The sequence below is a fragment of the Lonchura striata genome, chromosome 4, assembly GCF_046129695.1.
Source record: "Lonchura striata isolate bLonStr1 chromosome 4, bLonStr1.mat, whole genome shotgun sequence".
NCBI lineage: Eukaryota > Metazoa > Chordata > Aves > Passeriformes > Estrildidae > Lonchura > Lonchura striata.
Window position 1 is genome coordinate 26,789,582 of NC_134606.1, and position 23,846 is coordinate 26,813,427.

Genomic DNA, 23,846 nt, shown 5'->3' on the forward strand with positions numbered 1-23,846 from the left:
CATTAGCAAGTATTTAAATAGAATTAATTGGCTACTTGAAAGGTCATTTTAATAATTTTTGAAACAAAGCCTAGTGAGTTCACACACATGCAAGATTAGTGGTACACAGAGCTGAACCTGCCATCAATGAAGTATGCAATACACAGCCTCAGTGACAGAGCTCAGGCCTCAGATTAGTGACCCTTTTGTCTATGCAGAACTACACATAAGCAGACCCTGTGTATAGTTATCTTAATCCCTGTATATTTAGGGCTCACACCATTGAGAGAAATGGTAACAAGAATGAGCAAGGTGGGGGAAGGCTGGAGAGAAAGGAATTTAATTTTGCTGATAGTAACAAACTGATCTTTTCCCCCCTCCACCCAAACGCATGCATTTACCTTTGAAGGAAAGCATAATTCAGCAACATAGCCATAGCCTAAGAGATTCCCTTTTAAAAACACTCAAATATTCCCATTCTAAAGGTAGCATTTCTCTCAGGAGCACACTTCTTTGTCAGGAGAGAACTCAAGCTCCATGTTTCTTTTGCGGTTAACAGCTGCATTAAACAATTAAATTAGCAACATATATTTTACAATTAGGAATCTATTGTGCTTGAGCCAGTCCTTAATTAAGATCCAATGTGTAGCTTGATTGCATAGTTTGCATAATTAACACAACTCATATTTAAATCCTATCTTGGCTCATGAAACTGCCAAGAGCCTGCAAATCAATAGCTATCTACTGTAGATCATGAACTTCTCAAAGCCATTTATTTAACTACTGGCAGAAAATTCACCAAAAAAATGATAGGGAAAAAAAATTAGAAAAGACCCCAAGAATAGGCATGGAAGTCCTTTAAATGTACACAGAGTTCTAATAATACTACAGCAAAATGAAAGATATGACATAATTAAGCATTTCTGAACTACTGTAGTGTGTGTGTCCTAGGAGATAAGCTGCAGCTTGTAATAGCTGACTCAAAATGGATAATCAGAGTTATGATATATTAACAATCAAAATAAGAAACCAAAGCCATGCTTTATTGTGGACTTATGTTTTTGTTTGTTTGTTTGTTTTTTTCCCCAGAAATATCATAGGCTAGTTTTGAGTTTTGCTTATGTAACATTTTCGTGTTGCAACTGGATTGGTACATTAAAAGTAGTGTACTATGGAAAAATTACTTTAACTGTACCTGTAGTAGGCTCTAAAATACCCATTACCATGTGGAAAACAGATGTCAGTATCACTGGGAAAATGTCAACATGCTGCTCTGGAGACACTGTATGAAATATCAGAAATCATTTAAAGAAGAAAATGTTTTCTCACTGCATTAATCTATGGATATATTCAGAGATTTTTTTTCCCCTGAAGGCAACAGTAGAACTGCAGCATATCAAGACAATACAGGACATGCAATGAAGATCTATTAAGTCATAACAGACACAGGGAAAATAAACAGGGAATGATTATTCCCTTTTCCTTGATACAGAGGAAATAGGCAGCAATCAATCAGGTTATCAAGCAGCAGGCTTAAAACCAACAAAAGGAAATACATTTCCAACCTTGGCTAAAGGTCCAAAGTACACCTAAACTGATCAGAGCTACAGAGCATTATTCTTCTATGTATATTAAACACAGTAGCTTATATTCAAATTTTGGCCCATGATTTCCAAACCTGTAAAGGTTCCTGAAGGTGCCTTCAGGCACTCTGCACAATTGTTTTTATCTCTTCCACTGATTTTTGTTACTGCCCATTTCTGCATATAGGGTACCTGGGTATATGGACCACTATGGAGAGCTCTTGTGCAGTAATTAGCCCTGGTGTAGGCACAGCTCAGCTATAAACAATATTCTTAGCAGTAGAACTTACCCTGGTGTGGAGAAGAAAAAGAAGCCAAGTTAATGTAAGGACCCCGAAGCTGCATCTTCAGCAGAGTGCTTCTCATAACAGTGCTGGTGAAAGTATTTCATAAGCTATTTCATAAGCTTTGTCTATCTTTCTGTGCTCATGGAGAATATGAGAAAGCTACAAATTAATTTGTGCTGGCACCAGGACATTCAGAGACCTACAAGTCTGTCCTTTGCTTAATACAGAGTTCACCCAAAATTAGAACAGAGACAGCATTATGTATTTCTAATTGGTCATAAGCAACATTTTGTATGTAGAACTCAGCATTCCCAAACTATTTGATCAGACTTTTAAAAGAGATTAGGCTAAAATAAAAATCCACTGAATCTATTTGCTCTGCAGAAAAAGACAGTGAATTTTCTTAATTAATATTACCATTGTGAGTCCTTTGCTGAAGTTCCTTAAATAAGAAAGCAATTTAGCTAGTTCCCAAAACCAGGCATGATTTCACATAGGAATCAGAACTGAAAAGTTCCATCACCAAAACCTGTGTTGTCATAACCCTCTGTCACAACAGTCTGGTTCTGTCTGCAAGCTCCCTGTGCAGCTGCGTGTTTGCACATGCATGTGAGAGACATGACTGAGCTCGAGCTTGCCTGTGCCTTGTTCTCCAGGAAATTTATATCAAAATAGGAGACTTCCATGGTGAACTCTCCAGGATTATTTGAAAGGAAAACTAAAGAGCTTCTCTCAAGACCTTTTATGAAGTCCTTAATTTAAAATATCTTGTTTATTTGGTTATCTACTTAAAGACCTTTTAAGATAACATGGCTTCACCTGAAAGAGCTTGGTAATCAAAGGAATAAAACAGTTTTTTCACTTAACTCTTTCTGTCAACTGCAAACAGATTCCACATCTGGTTGGTTTTCAAAAACAAACACAGCAACAAAATGCAAAAAAAACAATGTACCAACTTAAAAATACCTCAGAAACAAGGTAAGCAGCACTTGAGTGCTAAGCACTGCCATATACAATATGGTGTGGCAGTTTACAGAGATTTACATGGCATCTCCTAATTTCAGGAGTGCAATATCTAGGAAAAGTTGTCTGAGTGCTGCCTGGTACAGAAGGCAGCTGCCAGAGGCTATACTCTCAGGCATTCTCATGACTACTGTCCAGACCTCATTCTTTTGGCTTTCTGAATTTTACAAGTTTTTGTATTTGGTGGGATAGCAGAAAGCAAATACCATTGCAAATCCTCGTGAAGGCTTTGTGAAGTATCAGAGGTGCTTCGCCATGCTGGAGAACAGGACCTGGGCTCTGAAGGAGAAAGAAAACTTGAGCTGCTTTCAGATAAATTAGAGTTCAAGAAGGAAAAATATATGGGTTTCTTTAGATAGGCTTTTCTTTTTCAAATGTTTTATTTCTAAAACAAAAAAAAACTTCCCACCTTCCTTCTTACAGAGGAGGAAATAAAAAATGACAGTACAATTTCCATATAGACAATGAGGAAAATGCAGAATACTGCTGTATTTAGAATGAGTGGAGGAGATAGCTCACAGTCCAAGTACAACAGAAGAAGGCACCACCACATGCATCAGAGAGAGATGGTAAATACAGGATTGGTGAGATGGAATTGGATACAGGCCAGTTCCTCCTAGGTATCTCTCAGACATGCCCTTCCCCAGAATGAACTCCTGCCCTGGTCTAGCCCTCACTGAGGGTTTTTCCCCTGGGGTCCATGGGTTTCATCTGCCTGCTACTGCTGCACTGCAAAGGATACTTTGCTGCTTGTGCCATGCCAGTGCTGGTAATTTCCTGACTTCTTGGTTAATATGACTGGTCCCACCAACCTTAAACAAGACTGGTTCTGCATTCAGTGCATAGCTGTGAAAACCGAAACGTCCATGTCTTGGGAATTACCTCATTTATATGGGGAGCGGGAAATCTTGGCTGGTGGCTGGAATTACCAGCCTATGCAGAATTCCTTTTGAGTATGAATTACTTGCAATGAGCACCAGAAAAATGCTATAGGAAGGAGCAGAATGACTGTGTCATTGAGACTGACAGGTACTGTTTATTCCTAAGCTAGTTTTCTTTTTCTGACTCCAGGGTGGATTTTTGTCCTTTAGTTTTTCCCATTCAGCAGGATGTGCTGTTCCTGCTGGCATTGGTTAAGCCCATGCATAGAAAAACAATTGCACTAAGCTAAAGAGAGGCAGCACTCCTCCAGCATTTGCTTATGTAGACTTTGCTTGTGTTTTTGTCCTGAACTGCCACTTGAAATGGTGCACATTTTTCTTCATTAGTAGAAAGACAGGATGAAGTGGAAACTCAATCTGACTATTCTACCACAAAGCAACTGACGGGAGCTTCCTGCGTTCTGGGTTTAGTTCATAGAGTAACAAACTCTACAACCACCACCTCATCTCTTTCACAGAGCCTCACAGTACACTTGCCAGACATCTCAAATAATGGTTTTTCATGTTTTCTACATTTCTTTTTGAAGATTAATAATCTGTCCTCTCCATTTCAGAATATCATGCCTACATACCCTCCAACTGCACGGCAGAGACCTGAGAACCTCAGCAGAGTGCAGCTCTACAGCACTCTGCTGGGACTCTCCATGCTACTGCAACTCAGCTGGGACAGTTTTTAAAGAAAGATAGAGGACAAAAAAAAAAAAAAAAAGCCCCAGAAGCCAGTAAAATTATCAGGCCCTCAAAGAAAGTGTCCTATAAAGAGGAGCACTCATTTACTGTGTGGGTAACTGCATGGGAAAGTAAGGAGGAGATTTCTGAAGGAAGGAGGAGACTGATGGTACAAATAAATGCCAGGCTGGGTATTTAGAAGTTTGTGGTTTCTGTCCTCAGGTTTTGATGTCTTCATCTAATCTTAAAACAGGGCTGTCTATCAGCTCAAGGAAGAGCAAAGCCGGAGTCAAAATCGAACTCCAGCTCAAAAAATGACAAATGTGGCTGCCATCAGCCTGAAAGGCAGGTCCTTCTGTTATTTTAGCTAATAATTTATGGCTGGTTGATATAAACCCATAAATAAATCAATAAATCTATCAGTAGGCTTTCCTAGCAGTGGTGGTTAGGGTGGGCTGCCCTGACTTTGGAACCACGTGAGCAGCGATTCTGCTGCTGCACCAGGGTCTGGGTATCAGCGCTGCTGCAGTTGTCACTGACTCAGTGACAACTCATCACGGCTGGCTGGTGGCAGCAGGTCTGCCAGGGTGGCCAGGAGCCAGGCAGGGCCAGTGCCTGTGGATTTGCCACAGGAACCTGCCTGTGGGAGGCTGCACAGAGGAGAGGGCTATATTTTATTACAGGCACTGCCTTAAGCTAAGATTCAACTACCTGTGCATTCTCCAAGCAGGCGTTTGAGTTAGCTCACAGCTGTCCCAGCCATGTGGGCAAATCCCAGGCAGAGAGCCTCCAGCATGGTGCTGTCCTGCCACTTGCAGACTGCTGCAGCTGGGGCTGCAATTCTGCAATTTGCCTTGCTCATTATTTCTTCCATGGATTAGGCAAAGCTGAATCAATTCAATTCTTTTCTTTTGTATTTCAAGGATTATTTGTATAACCAAAAGAAAATAAATCTCATAAGGAGGAATCTTATTGCAAAGGGTGAAATCTTTGACTTGTTCAGAGCAGTAAATTCCATGGAACTAAGCCAATGTAGGCCAGCTGAGTTTCTGTCCCTTCATGTTTAATGACGGAGGTAAAGACCTGGTTCAGAGCTTTATGATACAAAAATGCTTTATGATGGAAAACAGACCAACTCTATATGAATGTTCCCAATATTGAACTAATTTTAATAGTAGACATTAAGAGGATCACAATACTGGGACTTGAGAAACCTTTATAAGAATTAGAAGCAGAAAAAAAAAAAATCAGAAAACAACCATTAATGTCCAGGACAATTTTTAAAAACTTCTTTTGCAGTTTTCTCTTCCCTCCTTTTTACAAATGTGGGAACAGTTAATCACTCAGGAAGAAGACTCTGTAAATTTGGAAACCTAAAGAATTCGCCTTTTAGACTCAGCCCACATTAAAACAAAGAGTTTAGATTTTTTTTTAATCTAGTGAAGAATAAACATAATATTTTGTGTGACAAAATACAAAACAGGCTTTCTGCCCCACATTTCAGTCAGCTGAGATTTTAAATAGCTCTTAAAAAGTGTCATGTAACAACCAGGCTAGCAGTACTGCAGTGCAAAAAGGAAGTCTTTCTGACTTTTTACACAGCATACCAAGAAAAGAAACCCAGCCCACCAGAGAACCAGATCTTACATCCCCTCTGTGGGATGAAAGGACTTTGTTACAGCTGCAAGCAGTCTGCACAGTAGTGATCCTGTCAGAGTAATCAGAGGTATCTTCTCCCTTCCAGCCAGCAAGGCTCCCCATCCAGCCAGGGAGACTTTGGATGGCTCACAGGGTGAGCCCTGCTGCCTGATGGGAAAGAATGTCTATGAAACTTGGAGTCAGCCTGGTCAGAAACTTGTGACTCAGCTCCATTTCTCAGCTTTCCTAGCAGTTTGGATAATGCCCTCCCTCCATCTCCCTGTGGTACCCACCTCCAGACTTCTGACAGTGGGCCCTTCTGCTCAGACTTTTTTTGTGCATATATTTCAAAACCCATCTACGTTTTGATGGAGTGACACCCTCACCATCATATCTTCAAAGGATAAAGCAATCCTGAGTTCAAAGAGCCCAGTCTTGACTGTTAATAGCTGGTCTTTCCTGCAGTAAAGGCAGTAAGAACACAGATACTGTGCAGTCTCCAAGCATTTTTAAAGGTGTTAAAAAAAGCAGAAGAAATCAGCATCTCCTTCCTATAAAAAGGCATATGGTAGCTCAGACAGTGTCTTAGACTTTGTCCAAATATGTTCATGGATAAAGAGGTAACAAGGTGCCTGCCATACTACACACACTATCCATAGTGTTGTCTATGCCTAAGAAGCTCTTCAGACTCTTCAGACACAAAAATCCCTGCAAAGTTTGAGAAATACACTGCTTCTCAAACCAACAGATGTTTTGCCTAGTAAAGTGTTTGCCCAGTATAATGTTAATAAGGGCAGGGTCAGTATTATTTAAGTTGATCATGCTAGAATGCGTTGGGCTGATGAAGAGCAGAGCAACAAAAAGAAGTTTTAAAATTACCAAAACAAACAAACAAACAAACAAAAACCAAAAGCATCTCTCTCTCTGAACTGCACACATTTTTTTCCACTTAAGCCCAGCACAGAATAATTTTTTGTTCACAAGTCTGCACATCTTCATAACAACCAGAAGAATGCTGCATGGATGAAAATATCTTTTTTGACCAGTTAAGTCCATGAGGAACATAACACAAATGCTGGCAAATTCACGCTGTCCTGTATCCACACATAAACTAGTTTGCTCTTACCTGTACATCTGTTGTATGTTGGGAAGCCCAAAAAACCAGACCCATGGTCTGGATTTAAATCCAACATCTTTACAAACCTAAGCACTCTTTCCCTATTAAAACTCAACAGGAATGATATATCAAAAACTTTGCAGATTGTTGTGAAAATTTAGCTTCAGGGAATCTGACCTCTTTTAGAGACAAAAGCAATATTTTTCACTAAAAGCTCACTTGAATGTTATTATTACAACTGAAAATCTTCCCATATTCCCAGGAGATGACTGCATTGCATGTTATCCCACAGAAAAAGATTGCAGGACAGACTTGACAAATCCAGACAACATTAAAAGTAAGCGGATGACGATTTTTCTGCTGGGAGAAGTCCAGCAATTTCTAGACTTGTTTACTAGCCCCAGACCAGAACAGCTCATCAAACTGCAGTTCTTAAAACCAGAGCTGAAGCTCTAATATTTAAAAGTGTGTTTTGGAAACAGTCTGTGTACATTGAAAGCATTGGATTGGATTCAAAAGTAGCATTTGAAACTGCCATCTCCTAATTAAAACAATATACTCCTAGATGCTTGCTTCAATTGATACCTTAAGCACATCTTGTTGATTGAATTTGTTTAGTGAATGAAGATAGAAAACTTTCCTAAAATTGGTTTTCACTTATTTGAATGTCTAAACAATTTTATAGTCTCTTGTTTCCTCCTGATTAATCTGATTTAAATATGCTGAGGATTGGGGTACAGTTTATGTTAATATCTTCCAGATTTTTGGCTGCATAATTCTATAATTTCTGTGCTGATACTGAATGGAAATTTCAGTGTTTGAATCACTTTAATTTGGTGAAATTTTTAATAGAAGCTTGTGGAGAGAAAAAGAAATATCCACACCTTATTTAAAGGTGTTGAAGATTTTTATAGTGATTTTCCTTTAAAAACCAACATTGAGTTTCCTATAGAAAATGCAGAGTTTCAAAACTTTTAAAGGAAATTCAAAAAGGAGTATCCAATGGCTTTCAATGAACTTGTTAAGAATATTCTCCTGGTAAGGAAAATATAAAAATAAAATAAATTTAAAATAAAAAATAGTAATAAATAAAATAATTTAATATAAAATTAAATGCAGAGTTATATGTTCATAAAGTCTATATGCAGTGGTTCTAAAGACACTGATGATCATCTGACACCATGTATGTAGGACCTCAGGCAAGCCACCACTTTTTTGTTGCAGACTAACTGAAAGTCAGTGTATTATGGAAAATGAGCAGATTTATTCTAAAATATTATTATATTGTCCTCAGTGATGTCTTACTCCATCAGTGATGTAATTTTTAGCTCTCATATATGAGACAATGTAGTTTGTTCATTTCTATTTCAGAGTTTTTTGGGCACTATTCAAAAGCGCTATGGTATTTTACTTCAGTAGAAGAAAAAATAATTATCAGCTAAAACTAATTTGATTAAGGGCTTCTTGCCCTGCTGAGAATACCACAGCGGCTGAATAGAGTGATCTGGAAAACTCCTCACATTATTCTAGAGACTGTGTCCAGAGCCAAGAATGGCCATGCTTTCAGAAACAGCCTCTGTCTGCAGAACTGGGTAGTCACCACATTAAAAATCATCAGCTACAAGGTCTAGTTGGGGTTCATGACACATAAGCAACATTCACCTTTCAAAGCTACAGCAAGAAAAGCTGGAAAGTTTTGAAGAAAGGAGAAAGTAAGTCTGTGAACAAGACATTGTTAAAATCAGTAACAGTTTTGTACATATAGTCATATAGTCTGGTACACATACTTTAGGTTTTGAAAAATCTGGAGAGAGTAAAAGGGAAAGACAAGAAGACACAGAGGACTTGAGAGCAGAAGAAAATAGAATTTACTGAAAAGCTTAAAAAGTTAAAACCAATAAGTTTTATAAAAAAAATAAAGAGAACATGTTCTATGAACAGCACATTTCCTGATGCATAAATTCATATAATTTTTTAGTGCAAATGGGCTTGATGTAAACAAAACTTGAGGAAAAGTCTTCCCAGTTTGGTGTCTATTCTGACTCCTCTAATGTGTACTGCAGGTGGCCTATAAATACCTTCCCACTGACTGGCTGGCCATGTGCTGCCAAATAGTGTATGGCACATGAGGTCTCCCTTGTCTGAATCTCTCTCCTCTGCCCAGGCCAATTTTTCATCAAGCCTGCAAGAAGTTTCTTTGAGACTTCTACACTCTTTCAAACTTGTTTGAAATCAGCAAAGGGTTCTAATTGTGTTGGATAAGAGAAGATAGTGGACAAAAGAACACAAATCTTAACACTGCAGGATCAAGACACAAAACAAGGCTGACTTGGTGACCATGTGCACCTGTGTATACCTTCACAAAGAAAAGGTACTAAGACTGCTTTTTAATCTGAAAAAAAGCACATCTTTTTAACCTGAAGAACTTTGCTAAATTCAAGGGAGAAAGATTGATTTAACAAGTTCATGCAATAATTTGCCATGTGAACAAGTCACTGAAGAGGTGATTCTACACCTCTCTCATATTCAAGACTAGATGCTGATTTGAAAAACACGTATTTTACCCAAAGTGAACGAAATATGATGGTATAATAAAGACGGGGCAGACAGTGGACCCTAAGGTCTTAAGATCTGTGAACCATTCTGCATTAGTTATGGATGCTGTCATGCGACAGGTTGGTGTTAGCAAGAGCTTTGTGAGTATTCCCAAATGCTGGGTTGGACTGACTTGCTGTGAACATAGACCTTGAAACAGCAGAGACTGCAAACTCTCTGAAACAATTTTCTTTGCAATAGCAGCAGCAGCCCAAGCACCACCCTGCTGGGGCTCCTTATCTAAAAACCCCTATAATGCATCAGTTTACACGAGTAAGCACAGCTCACAGTATGGCACTGGAAGTGATTGCTATTCCTATCCATAACTGCTGCCTTCCACTTTTTGTTCCAGAGTGCTGCAGCACTTCACAACTGCTCAGCACTGTGGTGAGGCAGGTTAGAGCTGCAAGGACTAGACACAGCAAAGCTATGTGTGACAGCCTTGCCAGCCACAGTGCAGGATCACCCTGTGTCCTCAAACAAGTGCTGCCTTAGCAGGAACACTGAGAGAGTGAGCACTTAGTCCATTTGGAGCGAACTGGCTATTTCAGACAACACTTGCCCCTTTTTAAGCAGCTGTGGGTCTGCAAAGTGTTCAAGACCTCATTCTGTTGTTTAGACATGGTGCCTGATTCCCATTGCCCACACTGCCTGGGAACACTTCTGAAATTCCAACTCAGACCGACAAGTTCCAGCTTCCAAGCCTCCATCTTCTCCACCACATGCTTTCTCAAGATCCAACAAATGCCTGACCCTACTTGTCTTGGGAGCATTTACTGCAGCAGACACAAACAGAGCTGTCTGTAAGTGGAACACTTCCTCTGGGATTGCGTCCTCCCTCCATGCTGAGTCTCACGGGCCAGGCTCAGTCACTTCTTGCTTGGGCAGGCTCACAGCAAGGAGAGTCCCACCAGAACCATGTACACAGCAAGGCTGGTGGAGGAACCTCATGCTCTGCAGTGACAGTATTGCAGCAAAATGCATCTGGCAGAAGGAGACAACTTGGAAGAAACTAAGGTGTGAAGAATTGAGTGTTGGCAGCCTTAATAAGCTGGATTCCCAAAATGAACTGGAAGGATTTGGCAGAACTCAAATTACATTTTTAAACAGTTACTGTAAGTGTAAATGTTATTTTATCCACCCCCTTGAACTGGATCATCCTGGCCAGCCACCAGGCAACCACACCCATGCTGTTACTTTTACAGCTGCAGAGATGGGGGTCAAGATTGTCTATATTCTATGTAACTCTAAACCTATTATTAAAGTAACTCATTTGCAAATAAATCATCCTTGTTATGAAGCTTCAAGTAAAAAGAATAAAATAAGAGCTTGTGAGCTGGAGATCCTTTGCTGAGTGCAAATCCTCCTCCCTTCCCCGAACACATTTAAACTGTTAACAGGAATTTGGTCACCAAGGGAGCTCCTTATGTCATTCAAATCTGGGGAAGTTGACATGGGAATCATTAAAGAAAAAGAAACAATAACAAAAATACCCCAAAACTAATAATGAGGTTTATCAAGTAATGGATCTTCACAGGAAAACAGAAAAGATATTGCATCACTCAAAGGTCTAACACCGAGCCAGAACATCTCTGAGAACATGATTTTTAATTCATTCAGCATTACTTTTATCAGATCATGAGAATGTAAGCCTGCTCCTAGGTGAGTCAGTATAAAGCCCCACTAACTTAGAGGGAGGTAAGATCTCACCTACTGTGGAAGGTTTGAAAGCTTTCACATGATTCCTGAGAGGAAACAAGTAGCTTGTTGTCTGTAGCCTTTTACATGATCCAGCTCTAAACACTTAGGGGTCCAGCTCTGCATTTGTTCAGCACCTCACACCAGCCTGCTCAAAAGTTGTCTTTTTCTGGTGGCACTTTTTGAGTTTTTTAAATTGTAACCTTTTGTCTTCTTACAGGGCCAGGTTTGAATGTTTTTTTTCTGTATTTTTAGGAATATCACCAAAACTTTTGAATGACAGGCCAGAGGTATAACACATTTTCTTTTAGTCGTAAGGTAAAAAAATTTAGGTTTGTTTACTTCTGCAAGTCTACACCTGGTTATTCTTCCACTACTTTCTACCATGATTCTGTAAGATACTGGATATTCCTGAGAACCACAAACAAATTTAATGTTAATCAAACTTGCTCTTCAATATTCATGATATCTTTAAACAAAACAAATAAAGGAATAAGTTGTTATTAAGCATAATGTTATTTTGTGCTTGCTAAAATATCCACAAATATACATAAAGATTAGTCAGCTTTCATGTGATGAATTAAAGCCACAGGATGAGCTTTAAATTGATACCACATCCATAAAAATATTATTGTGAAACTGAAACAGCCAGAGCCAGGCTCTTGTCTTACTTTATGGTATAGAGAATTCTGAAAGAAATTTACACAGAACATATTCCCTGATTTTGAGTAACCATTCCTTATGTAGTGTGCCTTCTCTGGCCCTGTATTTTAGGGCCTCTAGCACTAAAATACAGGGCCAGAGGTCTAGCCACTCGCTGTTGTGGGTATAGACCAGATAGACCTTGAGTATCTAAGCTGAAATATTCTGTATATTTTATTTCCACAACTATTATATACTTATATTTAGACACAATTTTTGTAATAACTAAAAAATACTAGAAAAGAATTGATTAAATTTGCTTACATTCTCTACCATCTACAAAAGCATAAGGTTCATTATGGATGTTTCTAAAGGTCCTGTGCTTCTTATCAATATGTAAATTTAGATTGATTTTTTCTACAGGAAGATTATATTTTCAGTATTTTTCCATTAGTTTCAACTAACATTTTAACACCAAAACATTGTATTTTTTAATACTGGCTATATCTGGAAATCATTATGTTTTCTGAATCCCAGACTAAAGAGGGTCTAGTACAAGCAGCAAATGTATTTTTGAATGCTACATATTAAGCCCCCCCCACTTTTTTTCTGCCCATGGTCTACGTGATTTGGATCTCGAGTCCCTTAAGACAGTGCCCAGATCTTGCAAAGTGCCTTTCCCAAAGGAACACTGTGAGTTCCTGCTCAGAAATCTTTTAGCAGCTTATAGGAGAGAAACAATAAGCCATCTGTCATGCAAAGTCTGTCCTGTTACAACCAAAGGGAGAACTGAATGAAAAAAATAGGTACGCACAGAGCGAACTGGTAGTGACGCATTGTTTTCCTCCACCTTCCCTGCTCCTTCCCTCTGCGGGACCTACCTCAGACGCCTACGGAGCCCAACGGTGGGAGCCACCTGTGAGGAGACCATCCCCACCACAGCTGTCCTGCCCCGTTACTCCTGCAGCACTGTCCACCCTTCATCTGGAAATTACCTCATCCTTCATCAACACGTGTCTAGTTGTTAGAGGCCTGGGAACCCGGCACTGGTGCTCCGTGGTTTTGCCAGGGAATAGCCTCATTTTATGAGTCTCAGGATAAAATAATCCAGTAGTACCTGCAGAGTTGGTACTCACTGCTCCTCCCCCATTTTTAGGTCTTTAAATATGTGAAAATCAAGTGACACACTAGTTTTACACTTCAGAGAGCAGCATGCCAGGCAAAGAACACACATGAGATTTTGTGGGGGGAAAAGTATCAATGGTCTCTTATTCACTCATCTTCCAAAAAACAGCACCACCAAAACAAAGGCACAACTGTTCCCACAGGATAAAGGGAGCATTGATAGTGCTCCTAAAAACAAGCTAGTGCACTCTTGACATTCCTGTCTTGTTGAATCTTCACTAAACTGCTACAACTGCTCGATTTCAATTTGTCATGATCACCAACAACTAAAACTACCGTAAGAGCAAAGGAAGTGAATGCTTGTGAAATGCACGTCTCCATGAGCAAGCAAAAGTGCCTAATGAGGTATTAGAAGAACAGCAGGACAAATATAAAGTAGAAATTTGAAGAAAATTATCTATTGTATCTGACTAATACTTTTTCAGTAATATTACTTTTTGGTCTTAACGAAAGTCCAAAGCACTGTGTCCAACATTTAAGTTACTGATGCACACACAAAGGCAGAATTGTCACAAGAAGTCACATGGCAGCAAGTACCAGACAGGACAAACACTGCTCAGGAAAAATTAGAAACAAAAGTGAAAAAAAAAATTTTAAAATATTTGCTATTTTACACCTTCCTGTAATTTTGAGAAGGCTCTAAATATGAGGGCAAGGAGCGACACATGTGACTGAATATCTGAGTGGTTACAATTCTGCTAAAAAAAACTATAGTTATTTTTCAAAGTTTTCTGTAAACCAAAAGAAATTATTTCATTCAGGAACATGAAATATTTATGATCAAATTTGCAAAGCATTTTGAACCAAATATAAAAATTATGTAAATCTTTAGTTATATTTTAGTTATATTAGTTATATATTAGTTATATTTATGATATTTTAAAGGTGATACAGAGGCTTCTACAATTATAACCTGCCTTCCCCCAAAATAAATAATTTGCTTTTTTCCAAAACATATTAAAATTCTGCCTAGGTTCATGAAGAAATTCTGAACTAAAACATTTCACTCAACCCTTACTCTCTCAATCTTGTTTAGACTGAGATTTTTTAATCTAAGGGAAGAGCACTGGTATAGTCTTGTTGTGTTATCGGCCAACATTGTACAGAAAAATGCATGTTGTTTTCCAAAAAAATAACTGTAACAAGCACTCAGGGAAAGCACTATCACTATATGAAATATGAAGGGTGAAAAAAGAGAGATAGTTTTTTCCTGATCTGCTGGAATGCTGCAAACTGAGATGTATAGGGCTGCTTTCCAAGAACTCAGAAGAACACTGCCAAGTTTATCCCATGGAGCTGAAACACCCCAGCATGATAAATATGACAGTAATTTTGTTGTCTTTATTGAGAGGACTGCCTGTGAGCTTATAGAAAAATTTGTATTGAGCTAAGGTTCATCCTGCCTGCAGTTATTAAAGCAAAATTAATTGGGTTTTATTTACACTAACCTACGAGAAGTATACTTCCAATTTTAGCTTTCAGGGCCAGGAACAGGTTTCCATACAGTTATGCTGAATCTGCTCTGCATGAAAAATGTGAACAGAAGGGAAGGATGTGTCCCTCTAAAGAAGGACCCAAAGAACAGCACAGCAATAAAACATTTTGAAAGAAAAAATAATTTCTAAAATATGGAATTGGAGTCAATATGTAAAAACACAACAGCAAGCTTCAACAGAGGTGAAAAATTGCAATTGATTTCAGACCCTGAAAGATGATAATAGCATTCCACATAGACACAGGTCATCATCACAGGACAAATAGTGGTGACCCCTAGAGAGATGCAGAATATTAAATGTCAAGATTAATTATTAGTAAATAATATTTAGTGATTTACTTTTTTAAAAATAAACTCCAGACTACGCTTCCAAGTGGCTCTTTTTATTTCACTTGTGCATCACCTTGTATTACCTATAATAGTTTGTACTTATATATTTCTTTTCAATTAATTAAATAAAAAAGGACAGATGTTTCTTATTTTGGTCTATATGCATGACAACATAGAAATCTGGCACTGACTCATTCTTGAAGTAGATTTACCACATGCCCCAGTCACAAAACAGCAACACACAGTATAATGTTTCTGGAAAGAATCTTGCTGCAATAAAGTGGATCACAGAAAGTTTGCAATCTCTGAATTCTATCCAGAATATAAAACACCAAAAATTCCCATGATTAAGTATTTGAAACTGGAACCAACTCACAAGCCAGGGTGGAGGCGAAGAGGAGGGGGTGGAAGTTAGTTGTACTTTGCAGGAAAATGCATTCCTGTTCAAAAATTACTACAAACTGCTGACCACAACAAGTTTTACAATCACACAGAACATCTTTTCCAGTCTGTGAAATATATTCAGTGAACACACTATTTGAAAAAAATGTTAATAAATTCATAAATCAAAAGGACTAGCACAAGTATCCAATTTGATATGCCTTACTACACAGGTGAGAAGGCTTCCCTGAATGAATGCCAGTTTGAACTAAACACATCCATTTTAGTTACATTTACTAACAAATCAACTTGTGGTTTCAAAAACTCTCAGTGATGAAGAATGCACTATAAAACTCAGTAGTTTAACACCTAGTTAACAGCCTGCTATATGCCACAGGATGTGTGTCAAGGCCTGAGGGTTTTATTTTCCAGGGAAATGCTTATAATCTTCAGGTTCCCTTCATCCCTCTCTTCAAATGCTGAACAGCTTGGTCAGAGTCCTTCTGGACACACACACACCTTCATTCCCAGACCAAAATTTCTCTCACACCAATGACATCTTTGCCCTAGACTGAAACCCCAGGAGCATTTCCTGAACCCATATTCAAAAAGCCCCATTAGTGCTTCTGGCCACACTGCCACTTTGGGAGCACATGAGTAAATAAATAAAACAGCAGTATCCCTTGTCTCTTTTCCAGTTGTTGTTCATAAGGTCCAGCATGTTTCTTGCACATTCACAGATGACTTTTCCCAAGAGACAAGGAGCTGAGGAACACACCATTCTGTCCAGGGCAGCATCTGTGCTGACAAAACAACATCTGCTCCCACCTTGCTTGACCAAATGACCCATCAAGGTACCCTGGACAAGTCACCCAAAACCTTGGCAGCTCATTTTATCTCACTTTAAAGATAGAACTTGGGGATGCACAGCAGGGACAAGGACAGTGGAGTGACTTGTGCAGACAAGCTCAGGAAGCTGAGGGCAAAATTCAACCTGTCCCTCCATCCAATTAAGTGACCAAGTCAAGGCAGCTTGAAGTGTTCAGGATGCCACTGCCTGGAGGGGTGACTGGCTAACAGCTGGTGCTGACTGGCAGGATGCTGCCCCACCTGTAAGGCTTCAAGGAGATGCTTCTGGTTCTTCCTTCAGGGGAAAAATCTAGCGATTCAGGAGTGGGGCACCACCTCCTGTGGCTGCTCCAAGCACAGCTCTGCCCAAGAAGCAGGAGCACCAAGTTTCACAGGCTACTGGGAAGTTCCACATGCCCAGTCACTAAATAGAAACTTTCTTCTGAATCTGATTTTACCCTCAACCCAGTAACAAGACTTTCAGGAAACTTGTGTTAGGAATGAGAAAGAAATTATCAAACAGTTAAAAAAAATCATAAATGTAGAGAAAGAGAATAATGATAGAGGGAGAGGAAGTCAGTATTTTTACATGGTTTCTGCATAGTGGATCTGCTGCAGGGAAGCTGCCAGGAATATTTAATTTTCCCCTTTTTTTAAACATCTTCCTTTTCGTTTTTTTTAATGTAGAGTGACAGCTTTTTGGTTATTTGTAATTATATATATATTTATATATACATACATATATATATATATTCTGTAATTATATGTACTTTTGTAATTTGTTTTATATAAAGCTATTTTGCATATTACAGTCAAAGTCCACTAAGATACAAATGAATAGAAGCATTTTAGACACGCTTCAAATCCCCCAGACTTCCTACTACAGAAATAAAGGAAACCAGCAATATCAACAACCACAACAAAGCTACAACAGGATGTAGGACGACATTTCCTAAAAGTCAAGAATCATCTTCAGGATCAGTGCAACACTTTGCCCATTCTTCATCTGTGGCAGGCTCCAGAGGAGATGGTGAGAGCAAATGCACGTCCATGGGGCTGTTCATTATCAAACATACAGAATGCTAATGTGAACACCTTGCATTTATTCATACTTTGCCTTTAAGTACTTTTGCCAGCATTAATAATAATGCTACTACTCACAGAGCTTTCGTAAGGATTAATCTGTTGTGATCATTAGAGACCACTGCTCTTTACCACAGTCACATAATAACATACTTGCTGTACTCATCAAAACAAACAAACAAAAAGGCAAATCATTAAGAAGAAGCCAGCTTTGGTGCATTAACATCTGCTTGTGGAAATCCAGTGATTTTTTTCTCTTCATGTTCTGGTGATGATCTGTAGCCACATACTACAGAGTCTTAAATACTACATCTGCTCTAATCTTCATATGCTCAACATCACAACATCTGCCAATCTACCATTTCTTCTCTTTCATGAGGGCACTTTCTGTGTAAGCTGATGTACCAAGCAGTGCTGCTACTGGCAACCCTGTGAACACTTCTTTCCCCTGAGTATGGTTCACCCCATCCTCTGAACCTCTTCCAGAGATCTATGGAAAGACAGCAGCTTGCCTGTCACTTTGTTTTCTAATTGTAACAGAGAATCCAAGCTTTGGCGTGACAAGTCCATAAGGAAAGGCTAGCTTTTTCAAATCCTCAAGAGTACTTGGTATGCAGCACTGGTGCATAAAGAAACAGGCTGGGATTGGTCTCTAAATTAAAGTTCCCTGCCCTTCTCCCCATTACTGTCTCAACATGCCTCACTATGCTCCACATATTTCTCCTCCTCACTCTTTTTTTAACATTTCTCATTTTTTTAACATTTTTTCCCATTTCTCCTACTTCAGCGATGAAAATTGATGGATTTTACCTGAGAGTTAGTCCTTCACTTCAGTGCTTGGTAGTAGTCCCTCTTCTTTTCCAGTCTCTTTATATTTTCCCAGCCCCTCCCCAATGTCCTCAGCTCCCTCCCCAGCTTCTAAGTAATACATAGGATAGAGAGACACAGCCCAGCATCCTCCCTGGCTCCTCTGGAAAGGAGGCAAAGCTCCTACTTCAGGCAGTTCCTAAATTTAGCTGGGATGAATCTGGGATTAGACCATCAAAGAAGGGAATAAAACCAAGGCGTCTCAAGTATTAGGCTGGAGTCTTAACACCATCCGCTACATCGTGCCGGGGATCGCTGCTATTCAGTGGTCCAAGTGTGCAGTGTTAAAAATGACACTGATGAAGACCAGCACTGAAATCAAAGCAAGTAGAGATCAGACCTTTAAAAAGGACAGCATTTAGCATACATCATCACTTCCAATCTATTTTTTAGGGTTTGTTTGTTTGTTGGTTTTTTTTTAGAGATAGCAATATTTGTATTAAGCCCGGTGTTGTCATTATAGTGCTGGAGCAATACCTAGCTTCCCATGTGCATATGCAGGGGAAGGCCACCCCCTTCCCCTCATGGTCCTGACCTGGCACCTTTACAAGGTAACTTCATGCACCAGGCTGCCATGGCATGCTGCAGTGCAAATGGACCCTGTGTTTTTCTCCATGATTGGTGTTTAATTGAGTCTGTGAGCAGTTGGACAGGTAGACAGCCATCCATGAGTCATGGGTGCTTGTGCTCAGGGAGCTATGCCTAATGGAGGTAATTGCATAACTCTGGAAAGAGCAGAGGAGCCAAGGCACACCCCTGGGTAAATGGTGCCTGATGGTATGCTTAATTAGAGGAAACATGCCTGGCAGGTTGTGTATGATCTCAGAAAGAGAGATGGAAAAGACCTGCTACATAACCTAACCACTACTATGGTGAAGAATGTCTCCCTTTCTGTTGGAGGCAGTGAGCCTTTCACTGCTTTCCTTTGCAGGAATTGTCCACATTATTTACCACACTCCTATTTCTTGCTGTCTCTTGTTATTATTTTTCATTATTTTCTGAGTCAGCCCATCTCCAACAGTTAAGGCCTCCTTTACAGACTCCACCTCCCACCTGCTTAATGCATCACTGAGCACACAGACTTGGACCCATCCTTCAAAACAGGGAGTGGAGGTGGCTGCAGAGAACCCTGACCTTTCCACAGCCACAGGAGGCTCCTGCTCCCCACAGCAGGTTTGGGGTGCTCATCCACAAGGCCATGGCCCTGGACAGGAGACTTAACCCTGGCACCACAGACATTCAAATTCTTTCCCTCCTTCCACTGCCTGTGCCACTCGTATCTACCCATCTAAAGCACCTTTCTACTTGTTTTCTGATTTCTTTCTGCTCTGCTTGCTGCGTGACAGATATCCTGATGGAAATGAATAGGAAATATAAAAGGATTTCTTTACTTCCATTTTTTTCTTTTTCTTCTCACTGATGTTTACACATTTTGGTGGTTCTTGTTCTGGGCTCCTTAAATTTTTGCAGGATCACTGGTGCAGGAAGTCCCAAACTGGACCCTGCATGCACAATGTTAATCCCGAGTCACAGCCTTATTCCCTGTTATTATCTGCTGAGTGCTGATGTGAGGCGTGTCACCACAGGAAGTTCTTCCAAAATTTTCTGTCTGGTAAGTGAGGAAACACCTCATGCATACAACAGGGAGTTCAGATGTGCATTTCTCCACACCAGAGTCAACATATTCTGCTATTTATTTATTTATTTATTTATTTAGTTTTTAACCCTGAGGTGGCTTCTGTGCACTTTTGACCTGCTTTAAGTTTCAGCAGCAATCATCGTTTAACAAAATGGAAGTACATATAGCATCAATTATGCATTTGTGTAAGTATGAAATACCAGCAATTGCATTGATTTATCTCCCCTTCTATGCATTCAGCACTGGAGATAAACAACAGTGAAAAGAAAGGAATGGGTCTGAAACTCAGAAAAGAGCCTCCTGTGTTCTGGTGACAGGTTCCTAAACAAGCTGGGGCTGCCAGATACCTCAGGAGCAATGCAAGTTTTCAGACTTGTAGCCATAGTCTTTTAGTGGAGCTCTTTGGGCATTTTTCAGGAATGCAACATTTTTACAAAGAGGTTAAAAAAAGAAAACAACACAATTTCTTCCTTAAATGCAGAAAAACTCCAAATAAGAAAGTATTTGAATGAAGCATAAACTTTTGTACAACACTGCAGAAACTCCTTGGTCATATGATTTGGGACCACTCCACTGCTCTCTGACAGGGCTCCTTGGAAGTGATGCCTGTGTCACCCCATCACATTTGCTCATTACTTACTGCTATTTTGTGGTGGTTGGCACAAGAAATGCTGTGAGGTGCCTGGTTTCCTGAAGAAGGGCTTGTTGTACCCTAGTAGAATACATCACTGCCTGCCAGGCTGGAGGCAGCAACACAGAAAAGGGCCTAGGGGGCTCCAGGGATGGTAACAGGATGTTAATGGACCAAATGAGAGCCTGAGTTTCCCAGAAGTCTTGATATCTAAAAGATAACACTTAAAGCTGTGAACCAAATGAAAATGACCTCTTCTCCCAAAGAGTAGCTCAGGAAAAAAAAAGGAAGACCAATAATCCAGAACAAGTCAGAGACATCCAAAGATCCAAAATAAAGCTTTAAGAAAAAAAGAAAAATCACTGCATAATTTAGATCAATTAGTCTCATTGCATTTTTATTCTGCAGCCCAAAACAAGCAAGGTACTGGCTGACTAACAAGAAATAGCTATTTTGCTTCTGAAATTCATCATCCTATCAGAATTTAATAGAAACTGAAATTTTGTAAATCAAACAGAAGCATATTTGGGTAAAAATTCTCTGACAATCTGCTATGTCACTGTGATATGACTGTTTATTCCAAGGGATAAAAGCTGATACCAAAAAAAATCCCTGAATGATTTCTTAAAAAGACAGTAAGAAGGAAACTTGTGAGCATATGCTCTGACACCAAAAAAGCAGCAGCTAAATAAAATATTTATTAAATGTGGTTCAAAAATTTATTTCAGAACTCAACTAGAAAAGGTTATTCATCGCTTCTGCTCTTGCAAATTTTTCACCTAAAATGGCCAAAGTTTTTGCAGTTGAAGAAATAAGAAATATTTTTAATCTGAACTGAATGAGAAGAGGGATGCTGCCATTCTTGCACATCATTTAGGTTTCAGAGGAAATTCATACTCCTCACACAAGAGAGTGTTTTCTTTTCTTTGTGAAGAAGATATGGTAATTCCTCATGGCAGTTATGTGCTTGCAGTGCACTGCATAAACCAAAGATCTGCTGGAGATCCACAGATCTCAGGTGCACAAAGAGAAATTTCCATGTACGTTGGTGGCATCTTTTCCGCCAAAATATTTATGCTTCAGTCAAATGCTTTAGCCTTTGGATGGATGAATAAATAAACAGCACTTCTGAATATGAGATGAACATTCAGTTTTTTCTAAAAGAAAAAAATCCACACAAATAACATGTTTTACAAAGTAAGTAAACCTTAAACTAGCAACTTAGAAAATATATTTATCAAAGAAGGGTTTGTGTGAAAATACATTTTCTAGAAAAACACATCTCTGAGTAGCAGACCATTTCCTTCTAAAATGTAGTCCAGATTGCACAAATCTGTGCTTGGAAGTGATGCTCTGATTCAGGACTTCACAAAACAAAGGGGCTTCCACTGTTGGGAAGTCCCTCAGAGGGAGCTTTGGCAAACTGATGCAAGATTTCTGCCATCCTCCTGTGTCCCCATTCTGCTGGGAGGTGCGGACAGCAGCCTGTGCTTTATTCTGATAAACACCTTAGAGACTCGTTTCCCAATATTGAACTTCTGGGAATTGTTATTTAATTAAATCCTATTCATTTAGATATGAAAAGCCACTGCAGCTGCTCTTCAACTTCACAGGGGTATCTAAAATTTCCATGTAAAACGTTTTGTCTCCAAAGCCATGGAATACGCATTATAAGTTATCCAATGCCAGAGTCAGTCTAAACGGAAACTGTAACTATCAAATGTAGTTGAAAAAAAAAGATAAAAGGAAAATGTTTTGTGCTGATGCTCTTTCCAGGATCCTCAAGAAAAATGAATGAAATTCATAGTCTTCTGGCACTTGCAGCAGGTCTAACCTGAAACAATCATGCTTATTAAAGCCTTGCCAGGAATATTCTCAGGTTTTGACTATTTCATCTGAAAAAAATGCTGAATTCTCCCGGACATTGACTCCAGTGCTTTACCATTTCTACATGCTGTGAACGCATACATTATATTCTGACCCAGGACTGCATCTTGACATATGGAAGCTCTTAACTTCCCAAGCTCTAAAGTAGATTAACATAGTTTATGCTTCTGCAGAATTCCTTTAAATGACACATTTTAACATTTTTGTGTTTCTGAACAAAAACCAAAACACACTGAGCAAAAATTGGGTTATTAACTGGAGTCATTAAAATGCCAGGCATAATACACCTCAAAGGGGAAAAAGAAACAATCTGGAATTGCAACACTGACATTAATCTGTTTTGAACCTTTGTAATGTCCAGTATTGCCCAAGAATAAATCTGCAAAGAAATTATAAGAAGTTTTCCTTTTAGACAAAATACAACACATAGCTCCTTCAGGAAGAACAAAATCTGCACTGAGAAGCTGAGGTCAATTACAGATAGAAATTGAGTGTCTGCTTTCTACCAGGGGGTTGGTACAGTCTTAGGTGGGCAGGAAGGTGCCTGGCAAGCATCCTGTGCCCTGGGGAAGTGGAGGACAGGGAAGAGTGACCAGGCTCCCTGCTGCTTCCCTGTCCCCCTAAGATGGACACCAATGTTGTCACTCAGCTTTTTGACTTTGCAGCTTTGTCACAAAATTTGTACCTGGGAGCTATTTCCCTCCTCCCCAAAGAGAAACTTTTTCTCAGCATTTAACCTGGATTTTATTGGCTGAAATTAAAGTCACTAATTTATATCCTTTCTACAGATGCCAAGGAGAACAGAGTAGGCCTAGTAACATTTATGCATTCTTTAAAACTGCAGCCTGATCCATTGCCCTTTTTAGTACAACAGTAGGTTTAATTCTTCCATCCTTCCTTCAGTGATCACAGGCCTCAGAAACACAACCTGTCCCACCACTGTCCTCTGGACTAACTCCGCTTTCTCCAGACCCTCTGGAAATGCGTCATCCGCCGTACTCCAGCTGCACTAACCGTGTGGAGCCGGACGGAAGGATTACTTCACGTTTCTTGCAGACTGTGTGCCTGTTTATAAAGGCAGTGGAAGTTTGCTTTTTTTGGGGCAATGCCACTCTACTGACTCACAGGCAGCTTGTGACCCTCTCCAGAACCCCACTCTCTGGGTGCATCACCTCTCACGCAGCCACCCCTCACCCCACATCTGAATGTGCCTCTACTGACTGCAGCCACAGGCAATTCTTTCCTCATCATGATTGCACTAAATGAAAGAGTCTTGGGCTATTGAATATATTTTCAATATATTCAATAGCACTTCATTAAATTATTT

The 23,846-nt window shown here is 39.5% G+C and overlaps 1 protein-coding gene across 2 annotated transcripts in view; it reads right to left on the bottom strand.

The window, feature by feature from the left end:
* Nucleotides 1-13,150, bottom strand: part of LNX1 (ligand of numb-protein X 1) — a 124,600-nt gene extending 111,450 nt beyond the window's left edge. Inside the window, exon 1 of one of the 2 annotated variants that reach the window (XM_077782836.1) lies at nt 13,054-13,150. The gene's annotated coding sequence lies outside the window, so the exon portion shown is untranslated. The remainder of the gene's footprint in view (nt 1-13,053) is intronic. The other variant, XM_077782837.1, reaches the window with a different exon arrangement.
* Between the last annotated feature and the right edge of the window lie 10,696 nt (nt 13,151-23,846).